Source organism: Diuraphis noxia, unplaced genomic scaffold (assembly GCF_037042655.1).
Source record: "Diuraphis noxia isolate RWA-SAM2 unplaced genomic scaffold, SU_Dnox_SAM2 contig0001, whole genome shotgun sequence".
In the NCBI taxonomy this organism is placed as follows: domain Eukaryota; kingdom Metazoa; phylum Arthropoda; class Insecta; order Hemiptera; family Aphididae; genus Diuraphis; species Diuraphis noxia.
In genome coordinates this window covers 33,232,034-33,243,856 of record NW_028301711.1, presented here as the reverse complement: position 1 = coordinate 33,243,856, position 11,823 = coordinate 33,232,034, and the positions used below count along the sequence as shown (strand labels likewise).

General features: G+C 32.3%; 2 pseudogenes; both read left to right on the top strand.

Moving 5' to 3' along the window:
* The first annotated feature begins 2,287 nt into the window (after positions 1–2,287).
* The window catches only part of LOC149060570 (uncharacterized), a 38,156-nt pseudogene continuing 28,620 nt past the window's right edge, over positions 2,288–11,823 (top strand).
* LOC149060571 (uncharacterized) lies at positions 9,079–10,714 on the top strand (annotated as a pseudogene).

Below are 11,823 nucleotides of genomic sequence, written 5' to 3'. Positions count from 1 at the left end.
TTTAAAGTAGGTAATAGTAAAAATGTCAAGTGATAATATGCAATTTATCAATAATATGGTGTAATTACTACTTTAATAAATTTGAATTTAGACTTTTGAAGTTTTGACTAGTGATTAGTGACTTTTTGTGAGCTGTGACAACATACATTCAAAAGAGGTTTGTATTCTATTTATACGCATAAGCAATAAGCATAGTATAATATAGTTTTGCACGAATGCTTGTAGGCTACAAAGTACAAGCGATATATTTTTTATACTGCTTTGAATGCGCTATTTAGCTTTTTAAACTGTAGAATGATGGGAAAAAATAAACTCAGTGGTGCTGCTTATCGAAAAAAATCTAAAGAAAAAAAAAAAAGCTTACAAATGTTATTATGAAATCTGCAAAAATTAATAATTATTTTAAGAAAACAGATTTACCAGGTATTATTTCCTATTTTTGTTTCTAAAATAGTTTAATTAATGTTATATATTTAATAACATTTTAGAAGACAGCTCTATAGACAACATTGCAAGTAGTTCAATATCAAACATTGTTCATTGCAGTGAAGATGCTATAGAACACTCCACTGAAAAAGGTTGTGGCTTTTTGATATATAAAAAATAGTGAACAAAATTTAACACAAATCTGCTTTTTTGTTTTAGAAGTTATTGAAAATGTGTTTGAAAAATATTCAGAAGACCAATAATAATAATAATAATAAAGTCTAAAAGCCCACCACAAGAAAATTCTATATTGTATGAACCAAAGACACAAACCAATAATGATCAAGTGTACAATACAACAATAAGGTATTATTCATTTAATAAATTTGATTATAGTAAAGTACAATTTTTGTAAAATTTTATCTTTTTAATACATTTTAGCAATGATCCGGCTTTATGGGAAATAAATGATAGGACAAAAGATTATATTTCTATACATGGTTTTACACAGAAATTTGAAAAATTAAACTTTTCAAAATCAAAAAGACGTTATCAGGGGATTGTAAGAGGCAAAATTCAGGATTATTTTAGATGCTGTACATCAAGTTTGTTTTATAGTGTTCTAAGAAATGGAGAAAAAGTAAAGAGACATTTTCTTCTTTACTCTGAAAGTACAGGAAAACTATATTGCGTTCCTTGTCGGTTATTTGATTGGAAAAAAGCTGGAGTTAAACTTTCTTCTCATGAAAATTCAAACCATCATAGATCTTGTGTTTTAATAATGAAAGATAGAAGTGACGTTTTATTAAGAATCGATTCAAAATTATTGCTCCAAATGGATACAGAAATTCAGTACTGGACATAAGTGTTAACTAGAGTAGTTGCCGTTGTCAAATCATTGTCTTCAAGAGGATTATCATTCAGAGGAGATAATGAAATATTTGGTTCAACACATAATGGTAATTTTATGATGGCCATTGAACTTATTGCAGAGTTTGATCCTTTTTTGGCTCAACATATAAAAACATATGGACATTTAGGAAAAGGTCATACATCATATCTGTCTTTCCACATTTATGAACAATTTATTATTGTTATGGCAATTCAAGTAACTGATCAAATCATAAAAGAAGTTCATAAAGCACGTTATTTTTCAATAAGTGTGGACTCAACTCCAGATATTTCTCACAAAGTTGTTGTAAAAATGCTTGTAATTTTTTTAATTTACTTCAAAGTATATATACTTTTTTTCAACTTCTACTAGTCGATGGGAAATACTATCAGCTTCAGTAAAAGAGTTATCTACAACACGTTGGTCTGCACGAGAAGATGCATGTAAAAGCTTAAATAATAATTGGGATAGAGTAATCAGTGCTCTTAAAGAAATTAAAAATAATGATAAACAAAAGGCACAAACGCGATGTGAAGCAAAAGGTATTTTAAAAAGTTTGTGGTATGGTATATTCGATGTGGCCGATTTCTATGTAGGCGGCTTTTTCAAAGATTTGTCGTTATATGGGTCATCCTTTGGCAGCAGATACCTTTTGTGACATTCCTTTACGAGATTTAAAAATATATTTGAAAACTGTCCTAATGAGCCTACACATTCGTAGATGGCCACTCCTTTACTACCACTTCCTATACCACTAGCGCATGCGTACTGTAAAAAGTCATTAATATTTAAAAACTGCCCTAAGGAGCCTACATCCCTTCAGTACGTATATCGTCTTAAACCGTTGAACACGTATATTTTTCTTTTTGCGAACTAAGCCATTAAAATATTGTCAGCAAGTTTTACTGTTCAACAATATTTACACGGAACTCATAGTGTTTATTTTTGTTAAAAATAAAATTTGAAAAAATGTTTAAATGCGAGCAGTGTCCATCCACGTTTACGCGTAAGGGTAATTTGACTGCTCATAAAAAAAATCACAATGGTGTTCGTTTTTCTTGCACTATTTGCGCATCGACATTCAGTTACAAGATACATTTCAATAGGCATATAAAAAATGTTCATGGTATGTATATTTTATGAGCTGTTAGGTTAAGTTAGCTCGATTTAATATTTAATTCAATATTTATTTTTTAAGCTGTAGAACGCGTCAGACCTCAACTAGGTGAAATCGCACCGAATAATGTCAATAATAATGAACTGGACAAATATTTTAATGATGGATATGATAATATGTTCGCTGAAGTGTCTGAAAATGATCAAGGTGTCGTACCGGTTCAACGTCAACCAGCACAGCAAAGTGTTACCCGGCCTACTCCACAAGGTTATATTCAGGTTGCTCCTCAAATATTTATCCCCGATGACCCGGCCGGTGGATCGAATGCGGTATCCGACAACGGCGATACTAATTGTATGAACGCAATGGACGAATTTGAGAATACAGGTTAGTTTTATTTATAAGAATTAATTAGATTTTAAAAGACCTGGTGATTTTTCATCCGTAGATTATTATTTTTTTTGGGGAAATATTATCGTAAGATTTAAAATAGATTTTTGAAATACGTGACATTAAATTATTTGTAAATGTCACAAGTTAAAAAAGATAAATAGCTGTTTCGTTAGATTTTATTTATCAGTCGTGAGGTTAATTGGATTTTTTAATAGATTAGCCAATTTATTATTTTCATTAGATATTAATATTAGGTTTTTTTTTTTTTTTAAAGATTCTTACACCGCCAACGTTAACGGTAAACGTGTTTCAACCGCCAACACCGTGTCGGCTGCTAGGGCAAAAAAAGCACGCATGAGTCTAGTTCAGTCCCCCGGTTTCGTAGAAATCAAATCTTCGGCAAATAGAAAAATAGTTTGGTATTATGCTAAAAATATTACTAATACATTAATTTATACCGAGTTTCTTCGATCGCTCGAGCCCGAGCTGAACAAATTATTAAAAACACGCATTCAGCAAGGGGCGATTAAATTTAATCTTAAGCTCGAGGCAAGAAAGCCTACTAAAAAGCCGCCCACATTTAAATCGGTCACATCCAATAAATTATCAATGACATAAAGAGATGGCCTAAGAACGCGTTATAACGGTAAAAGCGCTACATAAATGGAACTTATCTGCCGTCAAAGAACGAGCAATGCTCACGATGATCCTTAGCCACCTACATAGAAATCGGTCACACCAAATAATATACCAATGACAAAGGGAGTAACGGTAAAAGCGCCAAAGGATGACCCATATTACGACAAATCTTTGAAATAGATCGTATCGGCAGTGTATGAGCATCAGTCTTGACGAGCGCTTAATGTGAGATTCACCCTGTGCTTTACTTGTTATAGTTTTTGTTATTTAGTCTTATATTACACATATATACGATTTTTATTTATCAAATCTTTCGTCTGTAAAATGTAAGTTTTTTGTTTTTTACACTATTCATAAATTGTTTAAGATTTACATATAACTCGATTTTTAGATGATTCATCGTCAAGTATGCCGTGGTTTAGAGGAGATGATTATATCAGAGTTCTTGCAGCGAAACCACCGGTAAGTTTTAAATAAAATTATTACTTTAACTCAATATAATATAAAATAATAATTTTTAATTAGACTCAATCCGAAGATAGTGGGTACTTATCCTATCAAGATTCACAAATAAATCGTACGTTGTCGCCAGTTGAACATTTAAATTCTTCGCCGGACATGTTTTCACCTTCAACACCGGATTCTCCCCCTTATTTTTTTCCAGCAAATGAAACAGTAAGTTTGTATATATCAATAGACCTATAATTCATTATAAAATTGGCATAATCTGCTTTTAGCTAAATAATAGACCGTCATCAAGACCCGTAGATTTAAGCCAGTGCGGACAACGATTTGTGTTCTCACCACGGAGGCCTCCTGTGAGACGGGATCCTCCCGTCGGATATTCTGAGATGGTAAGTTTTAAATAAAATTATTACTTAAACTCTATATAATATAAAATAATAATTTTTAAATAGACTCAATCCGAAGATAGTAGTGGTTCCACCTATCAAGATTCACAGGTAAATCGTTCGTTGTCACCCGATATGTTTTCATCTACAATACCGGGATCATACGCAGTGAATTTGATAGAAGCCATGGAGTTTTCTCCGTCACCACCACGACAATCGCAGATAGACGAATGGCTTAGAACAACTCCGCTATCACAAAGTATGTCAAACATAGTACCTCCTGAATATGACTTGATCATTAACGGGAGGATATTAAACACGACACAACCGTCCCAAAATGAAACTGGTTGGGCGGAGGATGGCTACAACGATATCCTGGCTGAGCATATGTTAGCAAATGATGAATGGTACAATGACGGGGCTGACGAGGTATTGAACATCCATATGGGTGCCTTTGAATACCACGAAGGTGAAAAATAATTTTTTTTAGTTAAATATATTTTTTTTTTTATTATGATAATATTATACATAATATTTTAAATTAAATATATTTTTATTGTGATAAATATATTTAATTTATGATAAATAATATTTTGTATATTTTATATTTTTATTAAAATAAATATATTTTTTGTATATTTTTAAATCTCGTCTACTTAATTTAGTGAAAATAACGCTAAATGGCCTAGTGGGTTAATGTTATAAGAGGATGTCGATCAGTTATTTCATAGTTTCTTTCCCAGTCATATATGATAAGCGATAAATGATAACTGATAACATAATAAGTGATAAGTGATAATATATATCTCGCGCACGTGCGCGACCGGGCGGTGGTCAGGAGGGTCAGAAGGGTCAGCGGTCTGAACATACCAAATCATACTACTAATATATGAAAAACAAACCTAAGAAATGGGGTTATAAAATGTTTGTTAGGGCAGGCATAGATGGCATGGTTTATGATTTTTTAGTCTATTCTGGTGACTGTACTTTTCGTGGTATAACTTTTTCTCCTCGTGAAATGAGTTATTTTGGCTTAAGACCAAGAGTGGTCATAGCACTATCGATATCAATACCAGATAAACCAATTAGTGTAATATATTTTGACAATTGTTTTACTACTCCGGAGTTAATAAACTACTTGAGATCTGAGTTTGGTATATTAAGTTTAGGCGCTATTAGAAAACAGCATCTACGAGGGTGTCCTCTAATTGAAGATAAAATGTTAATGAAACAACCAAGAGGCACTTATGAATACCTTTGTGATAAATCCAAAAAAGTTGTAATTTTAAAATGGCTTGATAATAAGGTAGTTAGTTTAGCCAGTTCCTATACACAGGAAAGTAAATCGAACACTAACATTATACAGCGATATTCAAAAGGTGCAAAAAAAAGGGTGCCTGTTCCATACCCTAATATATTCAAAGAATAAAACACTCATATGGGAGGTGTCGATTTAGCAGATATGTTAGTTGCATTGTACAGAACTGGGTTAAAGTCTCATAAATGGTAAATGTCTTTTTTTCTCAAATGCTTGATATATCTGTAAACAATGCTTGGCTACTATACCATAGAGATTGTGAACTGCATAAAGAAAAAGAAAAAAGGCTCAAAGAATTTCGACATGAAATTGCAGTTGCCCTAACTAGTAAGGACAAACCACGGCTAGGGCGTAGGTCAACTTTGGATAATAGTAATTTTCCTATTAAAAAAATTCGACATGAAATAGCTCCAAGACCGTACACTGATATAAGATATGATAAAACAGATCACTGTCCTACCTTTACCAAAAAAGTTAGATGTCGCCATTCCTCAGCTGGTCAAACTTCAATAATATGTTTGAACTGCAATGTAAGATTGTGTTTAATTGAAGCACGAAACTGTTTTCAACAGTTTCATTACAAATAGTTTCTAAATGGTTCCTTTTTTATAAGTATTATAAATATAATACTTTTTATTGATATTTTAATACTTTTTTTTGTAGAAAATAATGAGATTATTCAAAAGACTGAAGTCATCTTTATTATACAATGTAATAGTTAATATTTTATTTATTAATTTTAAAACTTCTGAACCAAAAGACTGGTGAATAAAAAATTATTTAAAGACTGTTTGTTATTGTTATAATATATATACATATATATATATAAATTTATGTTTTATTTTATTTTTTGTTAATTTATAAATAATTAATTTTTTTTATAGTCAGTTTATTATTTATAATTTCTTATAGTTTTTAAAAATAAAACAAAGTTTATTAAAATAAAAATGTATCAGTGTTTTAATATTATGTTAGAACCTTTTTCATATTTAATCTTGATCTTGAAATTGTATCTTATCAGATACATGTATAAAATAAGGGTATTTTAATAATGTAACCCCAGAGATACAACTTATATTTCAAAATTGTTTTGACAAAAATTTTTTTTTTCAAATTTGGATTCTAGGACTCTTATATACTTAGAAAAATATGAGTTGAAAATTTTAACACAATTAATTCATATAGTGTCAATTTAAGGGTTAACAGATTTTTCTGGAGGATGAATTTACCGCCGTATCGAACATGGTGTATCCCCCTCGATAGGGGGAATGTGTTGAAATATGTTAGTCATAGTGTATAAGAAAAAGGAAGGATGTCGTGTATTGGTCGATAGAAAAAATTTGTTTAAATTACATTATCTAGAGGAGAGTATTAATTTTGAAACGGTCACACGATTTTTACGTGAATTACGGATTATGGTAGGTAAACGACTGCCGACTCTTTCACCCATAGGTCTCTAGATGTTGTATAAGTGGGAGCATTACTGTTTTGTGCGGTGCACACGAATTGCGTACCAAAACAGGTAGACGAACCCTTTTGAACGAATTGCGTCCGGGACGCAATTCGTGTTACCTTTTCATCACTTAACATTTTTTGAGGTTTCTAGTGGTTTTCAAATTTATTTTTAATTTTGATATTTTTAAATTTTTAACAAAATAATAATAATTAAATATTTATCATTGATATAATATTATTATATGAAAACTTATTTTTAGTGGTTTGTACTTTTAGGCCGGAGCTATATAGTATTAGCCGCTTTTCGAACGCAGCGTATTTCGCGGGGTTTTCTATCGAATTGAAAATAAACCAAAGCATTTTCAGTTCGATGGACATGCGACGGTATACGCATTGTAAAGCAATAGCTCCGACCAGATGAATATTTTCGATAAAAATATTAAGGACTATACGGACTTCCCAATCGATAAGTAACTATGGACTTCTGACTTATAATTTATATGTTTTATGTTTATGATAGTATTATATTTTTTACAGTTAAATTTAAATTTTTATAAATAGGTATGTGATTAATTATGACATTATTATATTTTTACAATTAAATTTCATTATTTTTATATAACCTGGCATATCTTTATTGTGACAATATCATTTTAGGAACCACTTACAATAATTAACTGAGATGAAAAACTAACACGAATTGCGTACGGGACGCAATTCGTTCAAAAAGGTTCGTCTACCTGTTTTGGTACGCAATTTGTGTGTACCCGTTCTGTGTACGTATGCGTGGATCAAACCGGGTGGGTGCAATCCCTAGCTATATGGTCACAATAATCCTTTAAAAAAAGCCGCCATAGAAATCGGTCACATCCAAGGACAAAGAGTAACGGCACATACTTATAACGGTAAAAGCAAAGATTGTTAATTTCTTAAATATGGGTATCTGCCGCCAAAGGACGACCCAGTCTCACGATGATTCTTTGAAAAAAGCCGCCTATAAGAAAGCGGTCACATCCAATAAAACAATAAATTATCAATGACAAAAAGAGAGGCTACGGCCTAAGAAAACGGTATAATGGTAAAAGTTCTAGTAACTGGCGGAAGCCCTCATTGGATCATCCCTTGTCTCTGGCGGCACACGAAAATAGGTCACACACACACACACACACACAGCACCATAATGTGACAACTACGTATGAGATTCTCCATGACCAAACAATGCTTGTCGATCCTTTCCCTGACCGTTATTTATTTACTAAACCCTAGTATAACTCTTATAATTTTATATCTTGTAATTATTAATACCTTATTTTAAAATAAATGAAAAAAACTTGTTTTTAAATATCATGTTTTTTTTTTTTATTGATTATAGTATAAAAATTACATTATAAATCATTTATCTTAACCTACGGTTCGCGGTTTTAAATATATTATTTTTCTAGTAACTTAATTTACGGGTTAATTTTGCCCATTAACGTGCTGCGTATGCCCTCGTCAGCGGTCTGTTGACTTGACGCTAAAGAAAAATTGTTTCCCATAGTATAAAATAATAAGTAAAAATATATTTAATATATTACCTCAATTTTGGATAAAGATAACCATCCTCTTGCCAATTGTTTATATGCTTTAATCTTTAATTGTGCAATTAAGCAAATACCTGCTACCGGAAGACATTCTTTCAATTTCTTGACCTCTATGCGCTCCAAATACTCTTCAACATCGCTTATGTTGATGTCTTTGGGTAACGGAATTTCCTTCCCAAGATATATTGCGATCCTGCAGGCCTGAGACAATGCAGTGGTCCGCGTGTACATGTTTTTCATCTCTATAACTTCTTCTATAGCATCACTTAATTGCAAGAGTCTTGTAACATTCTCTTTAGTCATCTTCACATCTTGGTCTTGTCACAAACACTTTATTGATAAAATATTGGCACAGTTGCAATCATCAATTTTAATTAATTTAAACTCCTTCAACAGTAAATGAGATGGAAGTAAAAATTTTATGTCGCTAAGAACAGTAAGAACTACATGTAGAGACTTATAAAATTCCACACTCATTTTAACACACTGCGAGTTACTTGATATACAAACAACGCAATTAGACAAAAAATCTGGATCCAAGCCTATATTTATAGAAATATCGTTATCGATAAAGAACTCAGTACAATCTATCAGATTATTTGCCATTTTTTTTCTTTTTCGAACGATTGTCTTTAAATATTACGCACGCGACTGGTTTGACGGAAGACTCACGACTGATGATGTACAATATTACGCTACTAAGCGCTCATGTAATACCTTCCACTCTATGTGGTAACACCCATTGGCACATACTTATAACGGTAAAAGCAAAGAATGTTACTTTCTTAAAATATGGTATCTGCCGCCAATGCACGAGCCATTGCCACGATAATCCTTAGCCGCCTATACTAAAAAGCGGTCACACCAAACAAAACAATAAATTATCAATGACAAAAAAAGAGGTTACGGCCTAAGAAAACGGTATAACGGTAAAAGAGTGTTATATAAAAGGAAGAGTATCTGCCGCCAAAGCACGAGCCATTGCCCCGATAATCCTTTGAAAAAGCCGCCTCCATTTTTCGAGAGATATAAAATATATTTTATATTATTATGATCGCGTATTGCACTAAACTTAATGTTATATTTGATACTATACATAATATTTTTTATTAAAATAACGTCGGAAGGTTAGTTTATTCACTATTAATCAATTGAGTGAAAATAACGCTAAGGGTATGTGGCCTAGTGTGCTAAAGCGTAAATGATATAAGATTCCCGATCAGTTGTTTTGTAGTCTTTTCCCGTAATATATCAATATATGCGCGAATGCATATAAGCATACCATACATTGCTAGAGACCACACAGGAAATCGAGCGCTCTCATTGGCTGTATTACATATTATGTTTCACCAACACCAACTTCAGAGCTCATCGACTGTAATAATTTCATACTAGACTTCCCCGATCGTAAGTTTTTAAATGATGGACTTGATTCAGAAGACAACTTCAATATTGTTATTCATATAATAACACCGTCGCGCTATGTAAGCTTATACGATGGTTTTTTAAGACGTACATTATCGATGATGGGGAATATACTGTCATTCATATTAGATGTCCCACAAAAATGTAGAAAGCAGATTTTTCTGGAGGATGAATTTACCGTCATATCGAACATGGTGTATCAAGGGGAAAATGTGTTAGTCATAGAGTCTAAGAAAAAGGAAGGATGTCGTGTATTGGTCGATAGAAAAAATTTGTTTAAATTACATTATCTACCATTATCATTTTTGAAACGGTCACACGAAAAACCAATATCATACGACCAGTTGTTTTAAATCAATTTGCGATGATCGGTAATTATATTGATCGAAAATTCGTTAAAGTTGAAAAGCCACCAAAAATAAACGAAGAAATAATGATTTTTATTAAAAACCTCCGGGATAATCTAATCACTACGAATCCCGACTTAAACTTTGTTAGCCAGCTGAAAATATTTGCACAAGTCAATTAGCTGAACAATGGGCACAACGATGGAGTGAGGAAATATCACCCGAGGTAATTGAACCTATCATTTATATCGCTTGTAAAAATATTTAATGTATAATTATTATTTTATAGTTATTCACAGAATCTGAAATGAGGCTCATATCACTCTTGTAGCCGCCTCAGTACTCGAGTATGTCTCCAATGTATGATAATAATGATTTCGACCCTTCGCAGGCACAAGTAATTTATAACTTATATATATTGAAATGATTTAAGTATTAATAATTTTAATTTTATAGGCAGCTAACGATGATAGTGGTATAGATGATTTTTAAAGACAAATCAACCCTACACAAGCGTCATGGACAAAAAAAAATAATAGTTTTAATAAAATATAAAATATTATGTATAGTATTAAATATAACATTAGGTATATTATTGGATGTGACCGATTTCTATGTAGGCGGCTAAGGATTATCGTGAGCATGGCACACGGAAGCTAACTTATGTGTTTATCCACGTAGTGCTGTTCCTGGCCGTCGAGTAAAAACCAATTACATCCTATCAGCAACCAATGATACGTCTCATAACAGATATCACATATGAGATATCACTTGGATATTTGTGATCGCGGAAGTATCGACAACCCTCATTGGTGTTTATTTTTTAAGTCATTACAATCTTTTGGTAGACGTGCGTTATCAATGTCTTTCAAACGGACTTACACAACTCACCGCTCGTGGTCTCGCTGCTAAATGCTCCACGCCATCAATAAAGGTTTTCGTGGGAGAAACAAATAACCACAATTTACTACGGGAATTTTCTGGGATTATCTGACTGTTTGGAGCACCTAAGACACTAAACACTTTATTATTCAGACACTAGAACCCCCAGTATCTTGTAAACCACAACGCTTAGCAGTGTTGTATATGTGTAAGTATGTATTGTATATGTATTATGTATGTATGTATGTATGTATGTATGTATGTATGTATGTATGTATGTATGTATGTATGTATGTATGTATGTATGTATGTATGTATGTATGTATGTATGTATGTATGTATGTATGTATTTATGTATGTATGGGTTGCATATCAAAGCTCAAAAATATAGACTCAGGGTAAAACGAGTGTGTGACCATTTCGGTTCTCACGATGGTCTACATGACCGAAATGGTTAGGTTAAGCCTCGGATGGACAGTTGTGACAGGCCCAGTT